The following is a 24229-nucleotide window of genomic DNA, read 5'->3' as shown; positions in this document are numbered from 1 at the left end:
GGAGCCAATGCCATTGGGCTTAATTACTTCATCTATTTATGAATGTTTTTATGTTTAGTTTGTTATGTTGCCATCATCTCACTATGTCCAGCCATTTTTCTATGTAATTTCCCTTGCCTCATCACACCTAATTCCACGGAAAGGTCCTCCTGCAGTTAAAAGTAAAACCTATCTGGGAATCAAAATATATTCCAAGTACGATGTGCACACATTGACACAGATGCTGTAATTATGGTTGATGATTAGTAGTGAGTGAATATTTATTGCCAAAAAAAAAGATGGAGGAGAAGAAAAGCAAAAATATTCTTGGCTTTTATAAAACTTTTGTAAAACTGGAGCATTTTTAATTTAAGATTTTTACACCGTTCTTCCTAATGACTTCAAGTTTGACTGACAAAGCTAAAGGAAATTCAGCCCTCCCAGTCTCCATGACTAATGGAGCCACAGAGCCAAGAATTCTACGAATGGATGCAACTATAGTGCAAGGGGCACTGCTGCCAATTTGTTTTTGTTCAGAGGATAGGCGAAACAGACTCAACTACTGATGCGTGTCCACTTGCAAAGTCTGCTGGTACAAACATGGAACTATCTTAATAAACATTTCTTATTAGAGGCAGGACCTCCTGTTAAATGTCCTATGCCCAAGGGCAACAGCGTAAATTTGATGTCCTTTTATAAACTTTGCTTTTATTGATCCATGTCTTCTTTGCCTACCAGATGTGAGCAGATTGCCTAAATCACATGCGAACAACAATCTGGATTTGGCTCTAGGACTCGATCACATGAGAACACAGGGACAGGTCAGCTGCCATGACCTACTTAGCTTTCCGGGAAGAGATGCAGCCTGTTGATCACGATCAAGCTGTTGTGTAGGTGGGCACGTGTGATGTTTTTTGTGAGATTTGCTGTACCTATGAGGAATAGCAAGTTCATCTCTTATGTAGAAATATGTCTAGTCCTGTACGGAGTGGGGCATGAGGGGCAGTTAACAGTTGTGCCTCTGCTTTTCTTTTGGGCAAATAATGCGCTCCTCCTGGCAGCTTACAATCTGCTGGCGACCAGCTCAACTCTGAAATATGAGCTATGGTAGATGGGGGGAGGGAAGGTCAGCCTGGAAGGGTGTGGGAGAGGATTTCCATTCCAGACACAGGCTTTTGGTTAGAGCACTATTGTTCAAATTCGAGTTATTCAAATGATCAATGAGAAAAACTCTCTCTCCTCACCCCCCCCCCCCGCCTTTTTTAGCAATCCTAATGTAAGCGTAAAAGGAAGATAAACACTTTTGTTACATTTCACTGTTTTCATAGTCCTGATTGCATTGAGCATTTCATGGTAAGACTTCAAAGTGCTTCTGCCTTTTCATTTTACATATGGATGTACCGTTTGCTTGAAAATATGTGTCCTGCTCAAATTACATTAAGAAAACATTGGAACTATGATATACACCCATCAGCTAGACATAAATTAGTGCTATTTCAAATTCTGCTGCGGCGTCTCATCAGTTTTTAGCATTTTTTCTCTCATCCTAGGAAACAGGTTTTTACACACCTCTGCTGACATTTGGAGAGTTTAGTCTCTATGCTCTCAAACACTGAACACTTTGTGAAACCCCAGCATTAAAGAAAAAGAACTCACAATGAGAGAAAAACAAGAAATAACTTGTTTTAACAAATGAATTGCTGTGATAAGAGGCACTGTTAAAAAATACGCATGTGAAATCCATGACATTTAAGCACATATATTCCTTAGTTCTAGCCAAGGGATACAGAGTACAAATATGGGGCAATGTGTGATCCAAAACTAGTAGCATATCTTATGTAATTACCCAAGTTATTGCTCAAACTAGGGGAACTGTGAATTACTTTTAGTAGGTTAAAAATGACAGTGGAAGCAGGAGGCTCTTTGATCAATTCCACTTTTTCAGAAAGACTGCACACAACAATATTGCCTCAAATCAGCAGGAACCTAATAACAGGAGACACTTTCTTAGAAAACCGCTAGCAAAATATGTTTCTCCCATACAGGTCTGATATTTTCCTGGTTTGTTTGCCAATACATGCATACATTTGGTGAAGGAGACCATTCTCTGGCACTACAAAGGAACACAAACTTTTCTCATCTTAGTTGAAACAAGGTAGTTGTTGCTTAATTGAAGGGAGATACTCTTCCACCCTAATGGAAAATTAATGCTAAAAGTTTCTCAGTCCAGTTCGGCAAAAGAAGTATTACAGAGCACATTCATTAAAACACTTGCCACCACCACCCATGGGTAAACTACAAAAACCAGAGAACTGCCTTTATAAAAACTGTAATTCAGACAAATGCTATCGTCCAATCAATGAATGTCATTTAAAAAATACCTCCAGGAATATCACATTAGTAACCTTACCCCTGCTCTGAGGCAAAGCCCAATAACTTCTAAAGACTAGATGAATCACAATTACGTGGTCATCTTATAGCTCAAAGAACTGTAAATGTGGACATTTATAAGCCCTAGTCTGCACTGCTGTACCAAGGTACATCATTTTTTGCGCTGCATATGAACTCTAAGCTACACTATACCAAACAAGACTTTATATCATTTAGAAGATAAATCTGGGAGAAAAAAATAGACCTTTTACTGAGGTCCACGGAGATATTTTGACCTCCAAAGGATTTCTGGAAGGAAGGATGCAAATCTACTTGTTCATTAATTCCTACTTTTTTATGTGTTTGTTTTACTCTTCACTTGCTTTCCTTCACGTTTTATTCCTTTCTTCTGGCAACCTCCCTTCATCACTTTATGTCTTTCTTCAATCTGCAATGCTTACCCCTTTCCTCCAACGCCTTGTGTAACTTTTCCAACCCGTTCTCTCTTCCCATTGTCTTCACCATACTTGCTTCTCTTCTGGTGCTCTCTCATGAGACTGATCCTTCTTCTAATTTGACGTTTACACTCTGCAAGAAAAGAGACTGGTGATAGTTTCACTTCCCTGTTTTCTTCCTCCTTCCCTCTTCTTGTCATGTTCTGAGTCACCAAAATACTTAAGACTCTAAAAAACTTGCATTCATGACCATGCTGCCATTTAAAATCATGGAGATGCGTAATACTTTGCTAATGTAAACTCTACATCAGGAAATCTACAGAGAGGGAGTCCTTGATTCTTCTCTGACCTTCTTCAAGCAGTTTTTCAGAGGTGCTCAGGGCTGGATGTGGCCATGATGTGAATGAATTAGGTGCTTGCGCAGCAGTTCAGGTCCCCCCCTCTCCGGTAACTAAGAGAGACCACCAGCCAATACCAGCTGCAGGCTAGACAGTTAAGGAGGAGACTACTGATCCCCTAAGCCTCTCCAATAACTCTATCCTGTTGTGAATAACCACAACTCAGAAAACATTAATGGGAGTTTTAGAGCATGGGACCTCTGGAGAAGAAAACCAAACCCTTACCTTTAAAATTTATTTCTTGCAAGTCTCCATTATTCATTAGTTATGATTACTTGTATTACAGCAGACACTTGCTAGTGCGTCATAACTGAGGGTTCAAAATCGTTCTAACTGTAACAACTTTTTATACACAGGACTTTTTGAACTGTTTCTGTGTTTAAGCTTTCCACATTAAGCCTTGAGAATTTTCCATGTTTAATCTCAGCTGGAAAGTATTTTGAAATGCTCTAAATAAAATTAATTAATCTGGGGTTTTTTTTGTTGTTGTTTTTCTCTTTGAATCACCAGGAGGGGAGAAGAAAGCATTTTATTCTCTAAATACATTATTTGCCAAGGTTCTTATTGCTGTGGTCAAGAACCCAAAGTGGAGAGCAGTATCTGTTGCTCTCAAAGATTTGGAGAATTTATAGCAACAGTGAACTTGCTCTGAAGCCAGACTGCTTCTGGTTTCCCTTACCCTGAAGGACATTACACTCCCTTTTCCAGTGAGAGATAATTAGAATTCCCTAAAGCAAGTGAATAGGTGAAAACCTTTCTACCCTAGCTGTTAAAGAAAGTTAAATGAGAATCAAAGAATTACATGTAAAGTTTTAACATAGGTTTTTATCTATAAATTGCAATAGAAAATGAAGAAAACAGAATAACACAGATAAGCAATTACTCATCCTAGAAATATATCCTATTGTCTGTATTTTAATCCTCAACACTAACAAGACACAAAACATTTCCTAAATGCTACAACAACAAAGAATTTGGTTTATTTTGTATGCATACCAAGAATGAGGAAACCTTGTTGAATGCTTAAGAAGATGGAGGAAGCAAAGAAACAAGTGGTGACGAGCCAGGATCAGTATGTACCCAAAGAAAGGAGGACAATGTACTGTTCACATGTCATAAAGAAAAGAACCATCAAAGGGACCGCATTTCTTTGTATCACCAGTAAGTTAAAAGCTGAGACCAAACACCAAAAGCATGAATCAGGCTTGTTTACAATTAAAACCACCGAAAGCTATAGCCAAAGCCCAACTTCATAACAAATGGAGAGACTTCTCAGAGGTGTGAACTGTTAAACAATGTAATACTCAGACTACAGTGGTGACCTGCCACACAACTCCTACCTCCAGCAAGAAATGCAGAGGTTCTATGGATGCTTCCTTTGTTGTATAATCCTGATTCGTTCCTACACCACTGTACACGGCATACAGCAAAGATCTTGTGAATGACCATAACGCTTACTGGAAGCATGGGATAAACTGGAGTTGTGCAGGCAACCTTCATTCTGTTATTTTTGGAATAAATACTCGATTTTGCAGCCTTAACAATGGTTTAAACAAGGATTTTTATCAGTAATTTTTAACAGAAAATGAACAAAAATTGACCTATTTTCTTATTCTTCCCTAGCAACTCAAGCACATGATGTCAGCTTGACACTTTGGTCCTAGACAAGACCGAATTACAAACTTCTGTGACTTGTGCCAGCAGAGAAATAACTGAGGTAGCATGTTTCCACCCGCTATGCAGAATGCCATGCCCTTGCAAGTGCATTTCACTACTATTTGCTTATGTCTGAGGACTGAGGAGACTGAGAAGTCATGAGTTTTATTCCAGACCTGAAATAGAAATCTAGTAGCTCTTCTTAAGCTCCTCTGCCTGTTTCCCTTGAAACTGACCCTTTCTGCTTCAGTCTTTCCATGTTGACTCCCAAATCCTTGCTCTCTCTTACCTCTATTTCTAGCCCATACTTTCTTGCCCAGCTCATGCAAATTTCTACCATTTTCCTCCCAGGATAGTTCCAGTCTCTTCCAATATCCAAGACAGATGATTTAATACCCTTTTTACTTTCATAGCATGTATTATCCCTCTACAAGGCTAGGCCCAACAGCTCAACAACCCCCAGACTCCACTTCTTCCTCAATTCTCCACCTAATTTTCTTGACCATCCAGTCTACTGTACTTCCATATTAAATCACAGTCTCTGTTTCTGTTTTCTCTATTTCCTTCTGCTTTCCTAGTTGTATCCCTGAGATATCCATGCCTCACGTGACTTTCTACCTCCCATATCTAGTTCCTGCCCTTTTTCCATTTAAATTGGGTCCCCTCTTTACACTGCTTGGGCATCAGTGGGGTAGAGAGTAACTGAGACAGGCATTGTGGTTTTAGTCCTGTTGTTTGGCCATAGTCCAGCCCGCAAACACGTCAGAGCTACAGCCAAAGATGTGCTGAGTCCTCATCTGTAGTATGCCCAATGTGGATGCAAGAAATGTGATGGTGGTTAATATATTGTTCTGCTGAGACTACTGTTTATCTCACTGATTAGTAGCAGTTCATTAATTCTCTACTCCTTAACTCCTTTACCAGCCTGTCTATATCGATCTGCTGTCCTGCTCCATGCATCCTGATCAGCACATTCCTGAGGCAAGGACTGCCCTGGAGTTGTGTCTCTACAGAGTGTAGCACAGTGGGATCTTGGTTCAGAGTGAGAGCTAGATGGGATTACAGTGTTCATGATGCTAAAAAAATGAGGATGCCTGCTGAAAGCATGAACATCCTATGTTTTTTAAAAGGGCTTTAGCTTGCCAAATGCGTGCAGAGCTTCACACGAACAGTAAAAACACATCCCCAGCATGAAGGCCATTTCTCTCCAAAATGTCAAGTTACTCAGGAGCTTCCTAATGTAAAGGACATCAGAATTTCTTAATTGAGCAAAACAGTCTCTTCTTTTTCCTATTTCTCTGAAACAGAGGAATGTTTTTGACTGCAATTTTCCAAATAAATTAAAATGTAATCAAATTAAATACAAACACCAAACATATGTCCAGAAAGTTTTAGCATGGTCAATATAATGGTTAATAGTATAGTTAATATTTTGTGAAAGTTTTTGCAATTGGAAATGGGTTTACCACAGGAAGTGCAGTCAACTTGAATAATAGGTGGTGCTCTTAAATCCTGCCTATAAGATAGAATCACCCATACAAATAACATTCTTATTTTCTAGAAAAAAATAACATTTTGTCATTCATTGCTTCCCATATTATAGGTATAGATTTGTTGGCAGACATATCCAGTTCTAATCTTCAGGCCCCACAGTTTAGTGGACTCCTTAAAAAGACATTTTCAACTTCCATTATTTCATCCCTGCTATTAGTCCTGAAGAATTTTTTTGAGAGTAAGATGATCTGAAATCCGCAGCCTTCCACACACACTCCTGAACTAATCCTCTCTCTTAACACAGTGCAGTATTACACGCAACATCCACATCTAATAGGTGTTTTTGTCTTGGGGAGGGTGCTGGGGGAGAAGCTGCCATGCATATGGACAGCTGTGTGGAGAAGAATGACCATGAATCATAGAATGATAGAATCATTTAGGTTGGAAAAGACCTTTAAGATCATCGAGTCCAACCGTAAACCTAACACTGCCAAGTCCACCACTGAACCATGTCCCTAAGTGCCACATCTACCCGTCTTTTAAATACCTCCAGGGGTGGTGACTCAACCACTTCCCTGGGCAGCCTGTTCCAGTGCTTGGTGATGCTTTCAGTGAAGACATTTTTCCAAATAAATTTTGCTGGAGCATGTCCAAAGAAGAGCAAGTCAAAATTTGCATTAGCTGAAACCATGGTAAGGTATATACCTCTACAACACTTGGTGGCTTTACTTCTTCATTTCTTCCTTTTGGTATTTGTGTCCGTGTATCCTGAGGTATAAGGTCTAGGTACCGAACTTCCCTGCCTTAACTCCATTTTATCTATGGCTTCCTTAAAATCTTAGTTCCATCACTGTTATACAAAGCTTAATGACACACTTTCGTTTGTACCTTGCTGTTGCATATTTTGAGCTTATTTTCTACCAATAAGGTGCATTTTGAGGCATAAGACCAGAAGATGTTTCTATCCTGAAGTGCAAGAGAAATACAGCCCCTATGAAAAGATGTTGGAGGAAAGGCAACTCATGTTAGGTAGGTTAGCCTTAGGCGGGTTTGACTGATAATTTGAAAGGGCTTCACGCATCTTAATATCCTGTTGATAACAGGATTACTTTTGTGTGGCTAGGTATCTCTTGAGTTTTCACAAAATCTGTCTTGACACCCAGAAGAGAAGGAAAATGGGAGACTGAGGGAGGCAGACCTTCTGAGAGGATGGACGTAGGCACTTTGCTTTTTTTTTCCCTGCTATATAAAGGATAAAATGGGTGTGGGGATAGTCACCTCTGGTTATCCCAAAGAGGTCTGTCTGCATGGTTAAAATTCAGCCAAGTCTAGGGCAGAACAAAGTATCTCTGCAATTCTGCACACACATGGTGTATAACACAACAGCCTGGGGTAGGCAAGAGGAATCTCGAGCTGACCAAACCTAATTACACAAATTGGAGCTTGGTTGCGACATTAGGTTCGAACAGCCATTCCAGTGACAAGAAAGAAGGTGCTCCAAGATCTTCTGGAAGAACACCTTGTTAGTCCTCCAGTTTTATATTCCATTGAAAACATCAGGCAAATTGAGAACTAAACCAACAAATTCCATTTACAGTGTTCAATGATACTAAGCAACTGTTTACAGTATGCTTGTATATGTAGTATTTATGCTAAAAAGACTGTATTTCTCTTCCATTTATCTGTCAGGACCCGTATTCAAAGTTCGTTGTTGCCTAGGCAACAGTGGATAAAAGCAATGAAAGCAAAATATTTCACTGAACATCCTACATTGCTTTAGATGCCTGTAGGTATTCTCAATTGTTCCTACAAACAGGCAATCCTCAATTCTAGTCTTTGCAGATAGGTGAAAGATGAGTTTAAATTTTATTTAAAAATGTAAAACCCAGTAATTTGAGAAGAGTAGTATAGTCTAGTAGTTAGCTGTCAGATGATTGATGTTCCTGTGCATGACTCGACTTGCAGTGACCTTCAGCAACTTACTTAACCTCATTCTCATGCTTGTGTGAACAAATTTTTTTCATGCCTAAACTATAAAAGGATGTGACATAGGCGATATGATGTTGTTTCTTAAAAGTGCAAGAACACAAGCTTACCATGCAATGTATTAACCAAGATGTCTGAAATACGCAAATGACTAAAATAATCTGCTTAATGTTTGACTCACTTGTAATATCTCACATGCACCCTTACAGTTATGAGTGTCTCCCTGGAACACCACAATGTTGTAACAAATAAACACGCTGGGGGAGACCTTTAGGATAAAAGAGGAGAGAAAAATGCTGTTTTATAATTTAGGAACTTACTTTTTTTTCTTATAAAAATGCAATACATTTCAAGCATGACAAAATTAACATAGCAACTCTGACTGAAGAAACACATCTTCACCAATATTTAAGAGACACATGCTTTCCAAGAAACTGCTTGCTCATCAAGTCACACTTCTCAAGTAAGTAAAAAAATCTGGCTGTAACAAGAGTTTACAGTTCCTTCATCGGTGTCATAGATAATCAGGTCTGACTTTCTCAGTTGCAGAAATCTCTCAAGACACAATATCCACAGAACTGAAGGAACAGAAATGTTGGATTTTTTGTCTTTTTCTTAGTCTGAGGGGACACAGGCACTCATTTTATTATTATAATAGAACCACACACCCCCCCCAACCTACTTAGAAGAGCTAGTACTGGGAGGATAAATTGTCACATGCATTTAAATATAGTTTTAATTCCACAGTACGGGCACCCATCCCCATCCTTTGACAATACAGAGTATCAGAAGAGTGCCGCACAAGTGACTTACTCAAACAACCAGAGATGGCTGCACTGTAGCAACCAATACGAACACCAAGTAGCTCTCTTGCTTCATTATGTTCCATGTCAAGCAGAAAGAATACCTGCTGCTAGCTACATTTACTTGCATATCTCCTCAGAAAGAAAGAAGGATGTGAGCAACTGATGCATCTCTTTTACTCCAAGTACTAAGCACACTGAGCTGAAACACTGACACATCTGGTCTGGCGGCTCTGTCCATATTTAGTGCTTACAAAAATACAATTTATCCATATTGACATATGCAGACTCCTTTGGGCTTTTGAAGAACAAAATACAGCTCCTATCTCTTCCTACACCTTTAGGTTCTGCCTGAGCTAGATTATCTCCTGTGACTGCTTTGGAGTTATCAGAGCAGCTCCACTTCTGATAAGACTGGTGAGAATCCTGCTGTAGGCAAAATCTGTATGGCCACAAACATTTTTATTAATACCCTCTCTAAATGCGTCAGATAACCAAGCACCTTGTCTGCACCACCATTCCCACCTCTCCCAAAGCTGTGCCAGTGGTGAAAAAGTGACATATGGTTATGCCCTGAGGGCCAAAAAAAAAAAAAAAAAGTAAAAACACTGTTGATGATGGACAAGTGGACAGGGAGTGTCCTCCATTTATCAGGGTTATCTGGAGAACAATATAACCCATTAAGAGAGGCAGCGATGAAAGACTGAAACTAGAAGCAGATCAAATGCTTGTGAGGAGATTAAAGACACATGGAGAGATCTGATCTAATATAAAGAGAGGGGGACAAGGCTGTTCAGTATGATGATGAGATGATTGAATTAGCCCTTAGGCTGAAACACCACGGGCCAGTTTAAATTGCTGTTACCAGCCCAGTGTGACAGAAAGAACAAAAGAACGTGAAGACCAGAAATTGCATCTGTTGCAATTGCAGATCTCCACTCAAGGGATCTACAGGTGAAACGTATACCATTTGTTAAAATTGATTGATTTACTATGCTGTAGGTGGCCATTGAAAATTGATCTAGAAAGTACAATGTAATAAAACTGTAATTTAGGCTGAGGAAGGATAAAGAAATGCCTTCTACTAAGTAAGGTATTGAAGTGTGCAATCATTTCCCAAAGGAGGTGAGCAGCCTGTGGCTCTGCGCTCCAGTGACGGACGCTTTAATAATGGGATTGTATCAGCCACGGGAGGAAAAAACAGCAAATGCATTTCAGGGGAGAATGCCGCTTCCCCTACAAAAGGGTTCAGATGCATTTTTGTAGTTCCAATGCTACCACGGCAAATGAAACACGGTGCAAAAGGAACACGGGAAGCAGGTGTGGCCTGACAGGCACTTCAAGGCAGATTCTAGGTAAATCCAACAACCTCTGCCTAAGTGTTACCGGAAAAAAACAAGCTCCTTTCTCTGCGCGTGACCAGTCAGCCGCAGGCTTCCCGCCCCAAGCTACCTCAGAGGCGCTGCCCCACACCGCTGGTCTCCCAGCAGCTTGCTGAAACCACCCCGGGGTGGGCGAGCCTGTTCTCCCGCCGCCTGGCAGGTTTTCCGCAGGCCGAGCGCGGCGGGAACCCGCAGCTGGGCTTTGGGGCAGCAGCCCGGGGGGCGTCTCGGCCCTGTCAGGGGCAACGACTGCGCGGGCGCCCGGGGCAGCGTTGCGCAGCTGGGCCGGCGGGGGCCCTCCCCGCGGCGGGCAGCCCTGGGGCCCGGCCCGGCCCTGAGGCGCGCCCTCCCCCAGCGGCGGCAAAACCAGCTGCTCCGGCTGAAACCCGACACCGGAGGCCTCCCTGCCCCTCCGGCGCTCGGGGGCCGCGCCAGGCGAGACGGAAAGACAGGAGTGGATTCCCGCCTGGAGGGGTCCCCAGCTCCGGGCTGCGGCGGGAGCCAGGCCGGGCCCTCCTGCGACTGCCGGCGGTGGCCGCGCGGGCCGATGTCGCGCAGAACCCCGCTCCGACGGCTCTACCCGATCCAGTCCGGAGAGTACCGCCCGCCCGAATGCAGGCGGCGACCTCAGCAGCTGCTGTCTCCTTCCAGCGCCCCAACCGGCCCAAACCGGCTCGAACTGGCCCAGGCCGGATCCGCCGGCCGCGGAGCAGCGCCGCCTCCCCCTCCCTCCGCCCCTCCTCTCCCCGAGCCCCCCGGCCGCGCGCCCAGAAGCACCGTGGACCTACGCCACCCCCAGCCCCCGCTCCGCCTCGGTGGGCAGAGGGGCCCTGCCGAGCCCCGCGCGTTCCCCACGGCCAGGGCGCAGCCCGCTGTTACTGCCACACGCCTGTGGGCACTGCTGCTGCCCTTGAAGCTAGTCGGCCTCTTGCCTCTCTGTCTTGGCTTCCTACCCACATTTCTCTCTCCTCCACAATCAGGGAAATACTGCGTGTTTGCAGATTTTTTTTCTTCCGCTTAGGGAAGAAATGGGCAACAACGCAAGCTTTGCCCTTTTTGGTCAAAGCCACCTCTCTGCGGTGGACAAGGCAGCGCCTGGGCCCCTCACAGTCCCCTGTCCCCCCCCCCCGCCCCTGAGTTGTGTGCAGCTGGGAGATAACTGCGCTCCTTCCCTGCCTGTCCCGTGCTGGGACGTGGCTTCTTGCTCCCCTGGCACACATATGCCTCCCTGAAGACATGGGACCCCAGCTGTTCTGTCCCTTCTTGTCACGGCCCTGCGAGGAGCGACGCATCTCCGTTGCCTGCCACCGTCATGGCAGAGAAAGGCCCCCCTGTGCCCGCCTGTCTCCCCCCAGTCCCAGTCAGGCCAGTCACCCTCTGTCAGTACAGGGGACAAAGAAACCTGGGTGTTACCCTCTCCCTTCTGCCCCACACAGTCACCAGGAAGATAAGCACAGGCTCGCTTTGTCACTCCATAACCACAGAAGACACTGCATTTTTTTCTTAACCCATCCCCCATTCATACAGCTTAAAGGAAACCAGCCTGACTTCCATTTTGGAGAGGATATTGCTTGGAGGTTTGACTTCCCAGACCTGGAAGCAGAAGGGAGACAGCACACCTTGTCCTGTGGGCGCTGTGGGATGCCTCTGCTGTTTGGAGCCAGTGGCTGGCACAACTTCTTTGTGGCCAAGTGGTTTTGTCAGGCATTGTTTTGTGCCAAACTGGAGAGGTACGTATGCCTGGGCTTTAGCCAGCTTTGCTGCACTTTTGGCAGTTTTGGTGAAAACTTTGTTTTCAGACCTCCATGCTTCTGAAGGCCTTGAGGTAGCGACCCTACACATCTTGGGGACGTTTCCCCACAACCTCAAGGGGGAGGGATAGGTATATGTTTGCCAGTTTGTTCCCTGGCTTTGGTTTGATGATTCAGCTGAGTAGACCTAGCAGCTGGCTGCTGCTGAAGGAGTTCCCCCCCTTTCACCTGTGCTAGCTCTGGCATTTGTCAGACACCTCACTGAGCCAATTTAGTTTGCTAACATGGTAGATGCTACCCCCATCCTCCAAGAGAAATGTTCTGCCAGATCCATGAGTTGAGCAGGCTCACCAAAGAGTCCAGCAAATGCTGCAGCCGACTCTAGAGGAGGTCTGCTACACAAGTGGGGTGTGGCAAAGGAGTAAACAATCCCCTCCGTGGTGTTGTCCCAAAAGCGGGGTCGTTTGCCCGGTGTGCAGATGCCAATTAACACACAGAGCAGAGGTATTTTATTTCATGTCTGCGCAGAGATGGGTGCTAGGTGGTAAGTCCACAAAGCTAGCACACCTTTGTACAAAACTACAGAATAATTATTTTACTACATGATTAGTATAATCCCACCTAATTTTACACTTATTGGTTAGTGATTAACATTTTGTACACTATTGGTTTACTATATTAAAATTAGCTTTGCTTGCTATGCAAATTAGCACGCATGCTCCTTTCAGGTAGGGGGGCAAGTCTTTTTGGTCCTGAATTGAGTCAGTGGTCGTGATCTTCCCTTGCCACATTTACCTTTCACCCAGTTACTGCAGTTTTATCAGACTTCCATGTTTTCTGGCCACCATCCAGTCTTTGGTGCCAGGATGTTCCCTTTTATCAGTCCAGTAGCTCTTCTTCAAGGGTATAGCCGTTAGTTTTCCACGGTTCGTTAATTTAACAAATACTCTCATATCTTTTAGCTCCCTCCCAAATTCCTTTCCCAGAGCACAGGTGGTTCGTAGTTTTGCTCAGTGGAAAATTTTCACTTTCTGCAGGATATCAGTGGCAGCAAGCTGTTTATTTGTCTCACTGGTACTGTCAAGCTGTTCCTGTACAGTTCCTCCTTAGTGAGGAGAGGCAACCACATGCGATAATCTGTATCTCCACCTGAATCTCTGGAAATCAATCATTCTTCATCCTTAGGAATATAAACACTATAGGTGTAAAGACTTCTCCCGTAGGTGCATGCCATTCGCATCCACATCTGGATGTACAAATACATGTACAACTCCTACTGATTTTGAGGATGGCACAGACAACAGGCACAAGTCATCTGGTTGGTATGTTGCGGCAAATGTTTGCAAGATGTAGAGATTCCCCAAGGCAAGCAGGAAGAAGAGTTCATACACGTCATCACAGACGTACACTAAAACTAACCGAAACAAAAGACCAACTCAGACAACTTTATTGCACAAGACAGCCAAAACCACACAACAGAAACCAATGAGAAACAGGGGTAAACCGAAATCAGTCGACACTCCGATAACTGTTAACATGTAACAGGTTCAAGGTGTCAGTCAGGGTATTGTTACTACCTGTTAATACACAAGAGAATGATGATCCAAAGTGCATGCACACACTCACAAAGGGAGGAAACTCTCTCCCTCTTGTGAGTACCCAGAAGAGGTAATTGCTGACCTGGGGCAGGTGAGGGCTCACTCAAGGATATCCAGAAGAAATCACTCACCTGAAGGAGGTGAGGGCACTCAATCTCAGGGAAGTTTCCTCAGGTGGCACCCCAGCCTGAGGGGAGAGATTTCAAACACAGACCCACTGCTCTGAGAAGACCACTCCAAGAGGGTCCTCGGTGGTGCCCCATTTATACCCTGGGTCAGATCTGAGCTGTGGGCATCATTGCTCATGATCTAGAAGCTTCTCCGAGCCAAGGCGCCTCACTGGCTGCGGACCCCGCCTGGCGACCAAGAGGCCCCGCTCCTCCTGCTCCCCCTGCTGAAGGGTGTACGGGCCTCGGGGAGTGCAAAAGGTGCGAAAATGAGGTGCAAAAAGCCGGTGATCGCCATGTCAAAAGCCCCAATCTTCAGGGGGGCGGGGCAGCGGGGGGGGAGTGGAGTGTACCTGTCACACAGTCCACCCTGTGACCACAGTCATGATCCAACCGGTCTCTTTGGAGTGGTGGTACCATCACCTCTTGCTTCCAAAATTAAAAGGGGGCATAGTGTTGGTGAGTTTAACACCCACTGTGGATCATCATTCTTCAAATGTCTTTAACCAGTCAACAGTCAATCCACAATGAACTATCATCAACCACGTAACAATATCCAACATCATAGCAACAATTAACAATAGCAATGGATGAACATATGAGCACCATCCTGGGGTTGTACTGGGACATCTAACATACTGGCCGGGTTAGGGAGGGAATGTCAATTGTGTGGGTCAGTTTTAGGGGTATGTCAGTGTCACAAGTGGGATTTAGAGGAGCATCAGTTTCAGGGGTGGGTTTTTAAGGGAGTGTACTTCATGGTGGACGCAGATTTTGTTATGGTACTCTTAATGCAGCTTATAATAATACAAATTACAACAATCACAATTATGATCATTGTCAAAGATTGAAGGAGGCTACTTAGCCACCCCGACAAGGAAAACCTAAACACATTAAAAACTTTCCCCAACCAATTAGTCCCTAGTGCAGCAGCGATTTCTCTTGTGTCTCTAGCTATTTTCTTCATTTTATTCATCTGTGTCTGTAGTGGCACCAAAACATTTGGGATGTGGATGAAACAGTCATCTACCGATAGATTCAGCTTCCCGCATACGCCTTTCTCCTTCAATAGGACTAAGTCTAACACAGCTTCGTTTTGAATAGTCATCTCGGTGTTTTCTTGTAATTGATGATTTAAAAAGCCTATGCTGTCATGTGTAGAGTTTATTAGCGCCTCTAGCTGTAGGCTCAGCTCTTGAATAGACTGTCTTTTTCGTACTGGAGCAATCCCCATTGCAAAGATTGACTCTAACCACCACCTGGTCCTTGTTGGAGCATTTTTACACCCCTTCCATACATCCCTTGGCACATGATTCCACCATTGCTTTGGTATGGACCCTTCCCAGTAGACAGGACAGAGGGAAAGCACAGCTAACATGCAGACCAGTTTTGGGATAGTTGGGTATAGCCAGAAATATAGGTGGCCATCAGAGCACGCCCACACTAAGTTAGGAGGTGCAGAGACAAAAGGTGTTTGGCACGAACGTGAAGTAGTGGTGAGTGGGTGACAATAGTCTCTTTTCTGGCAGTTTAGGACAGAGGGACATGAATAGCTGGTGTTGCTGCATAAGCAGCCTTGTACCAAGGCCTCTTGGGCAGGTGGATGTAGCCACAACAAGGGCATCTTATCTATATCCTTACACCCAGTTTCTGTTTGGCAGTCCCAGAGTGGAGATTTCCCTGTTGGGTGTGCCTTTTCCCCCCATACCAACTAGGTGCATAGGTCTACCTGGCCCATGTGCAATTGAGTGGGCAGTCGAATGAGTTGTTATTGCACACTCTAGGGCATTCGTTATTGTCTCTATCAGGATGTTTGATATACCAAGAAGCATTCAGTGGCTTGGTATATACTAGCGAGTGATCGTCAGTGTCGCATAGAGAGCCACGTTCAGTGGTTCCCCACGGAACTTCGGGACAGAGTGTAGTGCCATTGACGCTCCACCCTGTGGCTTTATGGGTCCGTTGGAGAATGTAATTGCATTTGGCATCCCATACTGAACTAGCATTTATTGTGCCTGGTGACCAGCTATAAATGATATGGGTATAGCCTATGCCCCCTGGGCTTTCCTGGAACTTCCAGCTATAATTGTTATATTGACCGCATGTTAATTCAAGGGCTAGTGATATGTTGATGTCCTGTACAAAAATGGGTATGGGGTCTTCCACTGACCTGGGGGGTGGGTAAAGACTGTTACCAATGTTAGGTTCATCATCTGCGCAAATCCCACCATCATCTTTGCCACCACGTTGCCATCCAGATCCAAGTTGTCTGCATTGGTTGCTGTCACCACCAGTAGAAGCAACAGAATGGTCTATCCCTCCATTGTTGTGTAAAGAGAGTACAAAAAAAAAGGCCTTGGTCCCTTGGGACCGGGCTTTTGGGTTAGAAGTCCAGGACTATCCACCAGGTGCTGATACGGTGGTGGGTTTTTCTCTTTTCATCTAGGGCCTCCCAAGCATACAGGCATCTAGGTTTTGCTAGGGTCACGGGCACGATGCCAGTGGAAGGTAGTTTCACCAGGACAGGCTGGCCTACGTGTGTTCTTAGTGAAAACTGGTCCCTTCTATGATCTAGTAGAGGGTCATTGCCTGTTGGTAGCTTCTCAGGGCAGAACACCCTGATTTTGGGGCTCCCATAACTCCCCCAACGGTTATTGATGGTAAGGACTGCTTGTGTTAGCCACGTGTCCCAACTGAGTTGTGAGACGTCAGCATGTTTTTTAATCAGACCATTGGTCTGTTCGATGATTCTGTTGGCCTGGGGATAATATGGCGTATGAAACACCCACTTTATACCTTCCCCTCTCGCCCAGTCTCGAACCATTGCGTCCATAAAGTGCAATCTGTTACCGCTTTGAATGCTCTCAGGGGTGGGTAAAACACTGAACCACTCATGCAACACTCGCACCGTTTGGTCCCTGGTGGCAGAGCTGACAGCTGTAGCCACCAACAGCCCCAAAACCACTTCTACTCCCGCCAGGATGAACTTCTTTCCGTGGGATGGTTTTAATGGCCTGATATAGTCAACCTGCCAAGTGCTCCAAAGGGCTTTGCCCTGTCTGATGTGCTGGGCCAGGGCTTGGTTCGGTTGGAAAGGACCTTTGGAGGTCATCTGGGGCCATCTTCCTCTGCCCCCCTCCTGCCAAAAAGGCCAGTTTTGCAGGTCAATCAGGCTGCTCTCAGCATTGTCCGGACACATTTTTGATATCTCCAAAGACAGTGATTCTACATCCTCTCTAGATAATTTACCCCAGTATTTGAGTGTCATTGCTGTGAAGATTTTTTTCCTTAGGTTTACTTAAAATTTCCCCCAAGAACAGTCCAGTTCTGTTTACTCTGTAACTACCAATAGGTAGTACAAGGCAGCAATTTGATTCCCCCGTGGCAGCCTTTCTAGTTTAAAGAAACCCAGCTGTCTTGTAGAGTTAAATGTTAAGTTTGGTTTTAATGGGGAGTGAATGGGTGTGGTGGCACCAGAAGGAATGGCAGAAAAACTATCTATAAAATGGCATATGTTGATGGCACCTAGATTAGCAGGTCATTAAGATCTGGATACATCTACAGACAACTTCTCCAGGCACAAAAGACTGTCAGTATATCCTACTCAGATACTCTGACTCACAGAGACAGGAAGGGGAGAGACTAATTAGTGTCAGCTCCTAAAAGCTACCAAAAGACCTCCACCAACCATACCCCAAACCAAAAAAACCACATCTACCAGAACATTTTGACACAAAGCTATGAACCCAGGAAAGCTGAGGAGCACTTGGTAGCTCACATCACTTGTCTTAAGTGTAATTGCAAGGAAGCCTGACAAGACCACTGGGACCGAGTGAATTAAACCAGTTTTTCTCTAAAATGAAATCACCTTCTCTTCCTACAAGGTGTTCCATTGTTGCTACAATACTGCAACATTATTTCCTGTTTTTTCTGTCTTTTCTCCTACCTTACTTGATTCAGGCCCAAAAGCATCTTGGTGGCCATGCACTAGGCTTGCTCTAGCTTGCAAATACCTTTCTAGCACTGGGGAGCCCAAACCAGGGCACAATACCTTGGAGTGGTGCAATTTCACACGTGCTGAATAGAGGGAAATAACAGTTCCCTTGAACCTGCTGGCTGCGCTTCTGGCTAATGCAGCTCAGTAGTTGGCCTTGATTTCTGCAAAAGTGCACTGCAAAAGTGCATGTTTTAACGTCTTGCCTACCAGGAGTCGCAGGTCCTTTTTTGGAAAGTTGCTTTCTAGTTGATCCCCTAGGCTGTACAGATTTGTGGCATTGTTCTGTTCCAGGTGCAGGACTTCACGTTTGGTTTTGTTGAACTTGATGAGGTTTCTGTTGACCTATTTTTCCAGTTTGTTGGGACTGCTGCTGAGCAGCAGCCCAGCCATCAAGCATGTTGGTCTCTCCCCCTCCAGTTTTCTGTCCACAGCGTGTGCGCTCCCTTCACCACTTGCAGAGTGTTTTACGGAAGGCTGTTCACTCACCATCCTCACTGCCTGCTGAAGGAAACACATCTACTCACTGCTTTCTTCTAAAATAAGAGCAGCAATGACCTCGGGGGAAATTTATGTATGTGTACAAACATGCGCATACACACACACATTACCAAGTAGAGTCTGAACAAAGTGGATTTAGTGGAACTTATTATACTGTGGCAGCTTGCAGTTATGCTGCATTTTAGGTATCCATTTCAAGGACCCCCTGCTCCAGGAGTAGAAGAATGCTTCTTTTCAAAACAGGTAGTTCCTGCCTAACCTTAAAACAGAGAAGATTTAAGACAATAAGAAAATGTTGTGGTTTAACCCCAGCTGGCAACTAAGCACCCCACAGCCGCTCGCTCACTCCCTCCGGTGGAATGGAGGAGAGAATCGGAAGGGTAAAAGTGAGGAAACTTCGTGGGTTGAGATAAAGACAGTTTAATAAGTAAAGCAAAAGCCGCACACACCAGCAAAGCAAAATAAGGAATTTGTTCACTGCTTCCCTTTGGCAGGTAGGTGTTCAGCCATCTCCAGGAAAGGAGGGCTCCATCATGCGTAATGGTTGCTTGGAAAGACAAACGCCATCGCTCCAAGCGTCACCCCCTCCTAAATCCAAAACACAGCCTCATACTAGCTACTGTGAAGAAAACTAAGTCTGTCCCAGCCAAGAACAGCACACTCATGTACCCAAGAGTCAGGCCACTGAGGAACATCAAAACAACCAGCAGGTGGATCAGGCTGCGAAGATTGAAGTGTCTCAGGTGGATCTGGACTGGCAACATAGGGGTGAATTATTTCTAGCCCATGACCCCTCAGGCCATCAAGGAAGAGATGCAACATATAGAGGGGCTCCTGATCGAGGGATGGACTTGACCATGGACACTACTGCATAGGTTATCATGAATGTGAAACGTGCTGCAATCAAGGAAGACAAGTGGTTAAAGCCTCTCTGGTATGGAGGATGATGGCTGAAATATAAATATGGGGAGGCCTGGCAGATTGATTATATCACACTCCCACAAACCCACCAAGGCAAGCGCCATGTGTTTACAATGGTGGAAGCAGCTACTGGATGGCTGAAAGATATCCTGTGCCCCATGCCACCGCTCGGAACACTATCCTGGGCCTTGAAAAACAAGTCTTATGGCAACATGGCACCCCAGAAGGAACTGAGTCAGACAATGATGGGACTTATTTCTGAAACAGCCTCACAGACACCTGGGCCAAAGAGCATGGCATTGAATGGGTATATCACATCCCCTGTCACGCACCAGCCTCCGGGAAAATCGAATGATACAATGGATTCTTAAAGACTACAGTGAGAGCAGTGGGTGCTGGGACATTCAAACATTGGGATACACATTTAGCAAAAGCCACCTGGTTATTCAACACTAGGGGATCTGCCAATCGAGCTGGCCCTGCCTGGTCAAAACTTTTATGTACTTGTCGTCGTTTAACCCCCGCTGGCAACTAAGCACTACACAGCTGCTGGCTCACTCCCCCCACCCCAGTGGGATGGGGAAGAGAATTGGAAGGGTGAAAGTCAGAAAACTCACGGGTTGAGATAAGAACAGGTTAATAATTGAAGTAAAATGAAATAGAATAGTAGCAGCAGTAGCAGTAGCAGTAGCAGTAATAATAATAATGATAAAATATAATAATACAATAATAATATACAAAGCAAGTGATAGGTGATACAATTGCTTACCACCCGCTGACCGATGCCCAGTCTGTCCCTGACCGACGATCCCTGTCCCCCAGCCAACCCCCCCCAGTTTATATACTGAGCGTGACGTCATACGGTATGGCATAGCCCTTTGGCCAGTCTGGGTCAGCTGTCCTGGCTGTGCCCCCTCCCAGCTTCTTGTGCACCGGGCAGAGCATGGGAAGCTAAAAAGTCCTTGACCAGTGTAAGCACTACTTGGCAACAACTAAAACATCAGTGTGTTATCCACATTATTCTCATACTAAATCCAAAACACAGCACTATACCAGCTACTAGGAAGAAAAAATCAACTCTATCCCAGCTGAAACCAGGACAGTACTGTAGAAGGGGATAAAGTCCCTGTAGTGCACATAAAAAAATATGCTGGGGAAGACAGTCTGGGTTATTCCTGCCTCAGGCAAAGGCAGAGCCGTCCGTGGGATTGCTTTTGCTCAAGGACCTGGGTGCACTTGGTGGATAATGTGCAAGAATGGAGAAGTCCGATGTGTGGGGAAAAAAGGTCTCACTCTCATCTCATAGGAAGCTATCTGCAAACAACTGTCTCTGCTAAAAGGGACTAGCCCCTTTATATAAAGCACAGCTTCCCCTTCCTCCACCCCATCTGTTGCCTCCAGCCCTTATGCCAACAGAAAATACTTGTATTCTCACATTTTTCAGTAGAGTCGAAAGTATCCCCTCATTTCCTTAGAAAAGGCAGGTCAGAGAGTTTCTGAAATACTCTAGGGAAAGAGTTCGGGTTTTTGTCTGTAACTGCAGGGATGAGAGGAAAAAAAAAGTAAGTAGAAACCTTCAGGAATTTAGGCAATCAGAAAACCGTTTGACATTGCAACTGAATACAGATTGTGTTGTAATGGGCATGTCCCACCTGCCCTCTTTGAAACAGGACTTAAAAAAATTCCTTGTAATACATTATGCCTCATTTAGGATGAGCACCAACAGTCCCGATTTTGGCTGTTCTCATTTGTCTCCCTCTCCTGGTCAATGGTGGTTTTGTTTTTTTTTTTTTTCCATATTTTGTGGGGTTTGGGGTAGGGAGGTCTTTGTTTGGCTTTTGTCCATACACAAAGAACTCAAAGTGACTACGTGGCTGAGCAAAATAGATTTTATGCGTACATACTTGTTCCAGTGTATTGAAGGGTTAAATAAATATTTACCTATTTAAAAATTCACCTCTGCAGTCTTGAAATGAAAACATAAATCTTGCCATATCTCTGAAAATGAGCCAGGGGAAATCTGCTAAGGGGAGTGCTCACTTTCAGTCAAGTCCGGCATGCTGGAAAGATGCCAAGAATAGTGGAGCCGAGAGGTGGCTGGATTTCTGAGGAGGTGGTGACAGGGAGAAGAGCTGGAGTCAGTCAGTTTAAGGAAACTTGACAGTTTTGGTATAGTAAATTGAATTCTTCTGGCTTTTAAATGCTTAGTATTGACATAATACACTGTAGGCTGCCAATTTTTACCTTTTGCTTTAACAAGTCATATGAACAAAATGTATGTAAAAAAAAAGAGACAGAATTAATTTATTGCTGTGTATAACGAAGAGCCTGGGAACAGAAGGGTACTCAGATAATACATAAACTTCCTGTTCTGGTTCTGACAGTACCTGTTATTCCCTGAATGCAGTATCTATTCAAAGGCTACCCAACAATCCCAGTTTTGGTAACTCACCTCAGTTGTGTTTCTGACCTACCACACAGGGCCAAGCCTGTTTCTTCTGCATCCTTACAGCTTCCTATCAGTAACCTTAGCCACTGTTTCATTCCCGTCCCTTTCTAGCTTTGAAATCTAACTCAGCCACTCTCCATGGAAACTGCTCTTTAAGTCCAGACTTCCACAGACCTCTGTCTGGACCCTGGAGGCTTCATCCTCAGCGCCCTGAGAGTCTAGTCAGGGATTTTCCATGGACAAGACGGCTAATTGTGTCTAGTTACGTAGTTTTTGTAGATTAAATGTAGTCTAAATCTAATTTAGAGTAAGAAAGACAAACAGATGTTCCTATTTCATTTCATTTATGAGCTACAGAAGAATGTGAGTATCCTGTAGCCCAAAAGATTCCAAGTAGTTAAATATCCAAGTAATGACATATCCCAGTGCGTCACTAAGCTGTATTCACTTGTGCAGCAGCTATGTTGTCTGCCTGCCACCCCTCCGTCATCTCCTTTTTCCCATTTTTAAAAAGTGGAAACTAAATACAAGCTTGTTTCAGAATAGTCTTCTAGTCTTAAGGAGAAATCTGTTCTTCAACCGCAAATCTGCCCTGCTTTTTTTTCTTAACTTATTTTTTACATTTTAGCAATTAGTATTGATGCATTCAGGAGAGAAAAGGGCAGAACTGTAGAGGTGAGTAAGGAACGGCAAAGTCTGAGTTCTGTGAAAGTAGCCAACTGGATTATTTTATTACTTAGAAGGCAAAGGGAAAAATAGAGTCAGCATAAAAAAGCTTTGAAAAATCACTTCACAGAATATACAGCATAGAAGAAACGTAATAGAAGTTCAAACAATTCTGTTCCTACATTTCAGGTTAACAAGCAAAATAAGCATTCAGCAACTGTATTTTTTATGAAGAATACACCAGTGTTTACTCTGAGTGCAGAATATATATTCTCAGAATATTCAAGTGTGTTGGTTAGAGGCCTTTAGGAAAGTTGTTTGTCAAATAATTTTTTTATTGTCCTGGATTGTCTTGTGATAACTCTTCAAACTTCTGGGCTCATTAAACTCACTCAGATCTCCCACTCTTACATAACTGGGAGATTTTTTAACATATGTTGTTTTTTCCATAATTTGTCATAATTGAATGCTTTCCCTTTAGCAAACAAACGTTTACTGTGACAATTTTAAAGAAAAAAAAAAGTGCCTGAAAGCGGCCTCCCTCCTTTGTTCAAAGTGTTTTAGGCTGTCATTACAATGCTATTTTAATCTGGCAGAAGTACGGACTGCTGTTGAAAGGACCGGGCTGGTTTTCCTTCTCCCGCTGTCTCCTGCCACTTCTTCCCACCACTGCCCTTGTGCCACTCGTATGCCTGTGGCTGTGCGATGAGTTGCTTCAGGAACCATTCTGGCTGAAAGCTATTTTTTCTTTTGCTAGCCTGGTTTTCCTCACTGCGAGGAGTACAAAGAGTAATGCCAGCTCAAGGGCAGTAACAGGAAAAGTGTCTGGAGCCAGGCAGGGAGGTGGACAGGATTATTCTTCAATAATCATTTAATAGTCAGTTTAAGCTAAACAGGAATTACAAAAGTTATTATGTGCTAGCGTTGGAGGTACTGCTACTGTTTTGAATAAAGTATTGATAACTTGATAGAAAAGTGATTTTCAACAGAATTAATTAGTCCACTTTTTGCACCCACACACCTTTAGTTTTCCAGCAAAAGACCAATTGCCTGAGAACCACACTATTTCAGTTTGGATAAATTCAGTAATTGTTACAGCTGCTAGGTCTATAATCTTGGCAAGCCTCTAAGGATCTAATGGAATCCAGGTAGACTGTGCCTGCAGGCTTCAAAAGTGTCAGTCTATTAGGGATCCATAAGACCTAAAGCTTTGGCTGCTGACTGAGAGAGCTGGCCACAGCTATAGATCAAAGTTGTTTCAGCAGAATCTACAGAAGATTCTTACAACCAGCTGCACCTCTGCCACTTTGGCCTCAAATTGTTCCATGTATTTGCCAAAGATTTAATTAGTATGTGTATAACAAATGTATAATTAAGTGAATAAGAAACTATGAAATGTATTAGTACATTAAAAAAGAATAGAATGGAAATCAATACTTAAATAAGAAAGACTGCTAGTTCAGAATTCACGTGTGAATTCGTGTCAAATATTGTTTTCATACAGATATGTGAATTTGCCTTTGTTCTTTATCCCTATGATTTATTTCACCTAGGTTTGGGAATTCACTGGCATCTCCCATGATTACAGAAATTAGCAGAGGATTTGAAGTAGAACAGGTGTTTGAATCCCTACAAGAAAGCCTGATAATACTCCTGGAA

The 24229-nt window shown here is 43.9% G+C and overlaps 1 long non-coding RNA gene across 1 annotated transcript in view; it reads left to right on the top strand.

Moving 5' to 3' along the window:
- The first annotated feature begins 11869 nt into the window (after window positions 1-11869).
- LOC148054638 (uncharacterized) overlaps window positions 11870-24229 on the top strand; it is a 45560-nt gene continuing 33200 nt past the window's right edge. Inside the window, exon 1 of the long non-coding RNA XR_015706520.1 lies at window positions 11870-12253. This is a non-coding gene — a long non-coding RNA (uncharacterized LOC148054638). The remainder of the gene's footprint in view (window positions 12254-24229) is intronic.

Source organism: Nipponia nippon, unplaced genomic scaffold, assembly GCF_047370975.1.
Source record: "Nipponia nippon isolate SJK-2023a ecotype South Korea unplaced genomic scaffold, ASM4737097v1 scaffold_3, whole genome shotgun sequence".
NCBI classification, from domain to species: domain Eukaryota; kingdom Metazoa; phylum Chordata; class Aves; order Pelecaniformes; family Threskiornithidae; genus Nipponia; species Nipponia nippon.
The sequence above is the reverse complement of the archived record's forward strand: the minus strand, read 5'-3'. Positions and strand labels throughout refer to the sequence as shown.